Source organism: Odontomachus brunneus, unplaced genomic scaffold (assembly GCF_010583005.1).
Source record: "Odontomachus brunneus isolate Ranch 3 - 2012 unplaced genomic scaffold, Obru_v1 Obru_scaffold_170, whole genome shotgun sequence".
Lineage (NCBI taxonomy): Eukaryota > Metazoa > Arthropoda > Insecta > Hymenoptera > Formicidae > Odontomachus > Odontomachus brunneus.
The window spans coordinates 572,794-573,911 of NW_022639620.1; positions in this window are offsets into that span (position 1 = coordinate 572,794).

Here is a 1,118-nt window from a genome sequence, read left to right on the forward strand (position 1 = left end):
ATAATGAACTCCATATTGTTAACAGAATGTTTCAGTACAATAAACGTCACGATTTTTCAAATACTTTGCAAAATAACTAAATAACGTCAAATAACGTTTTAATCGTATCTTATTGACGTTACAGACATTGTAAAGACATTTGTCACCCTGCTGCCTGGGTTGTATTAATCCTTTCTGATTAGTAGCAATGTACACTACATTTCAAAATACTTTGTATACTTATCTCTGGATGCAGTTCTGAATGCAGTGGATGATCCAGAGTCATAATTTGTTTCTCTACTTATAAAAAAATTAATTCTCTTATTGGTCCGCCAACCATGCCTTTTTTTTTAAATAATTTTAAATAATTTTTTTTTAAATATGTGAGAGAAAATCCTGTTGGATCCCCTTCCCTCATCCGTTGGCGTCTGCACCTCTAGCCTTTCATGTTGCGCCCCGAAAGAACTGTGGACGTTCCCGGGTCAGCTATGTTCTGAACTGCACCCAAGGAGTAGTGTCTATATAGTTTGTAATATAATAATTTCATTGTTACTAAAAGAATCATAAAATAAAAAATGAATGATGTATTGTATACAAAGTACGACATTTCAGCACAATGTTATATGATATTACATTTCTCATATAATCAGTGCAAAATTGAAGTAATCCATTCATGTCTCTCAAATAATCATTTTAGTTATGTGTAAAAAAATGTTTATTATAGAATCAATGTCCTTGAAACATGGTATTATTTTTTTGTTGTATTTTTTGTCATTTTGTACATATCTTGTATTGAAAAATCGTGGCAATTGAAAATACTAATTTCCAGTGCAGCATTCTTATTTTAAAAACTTGTTCGTTTAAGCAGAACATGTTCTGCAACTATCTTCCTTTTTTTTTAATATTATGCTTGTATGTCATATGCTTCTATATAATATTTTATGTAATATGCTTCTATATGTGCTATGTAATATGCTTCTGTTGCTTCCCCGTGCAATGCGCTTCAGCGAAAAATTATAAAATGTTAGTTTTATATGAGTGTGCAACTTGTGCGTATATACTTATAGACACTTGTGCGAGCGCGCGCGCCAACAAACAAGCATATACATATACGTATGTGCTTGTAATATTAAATATTA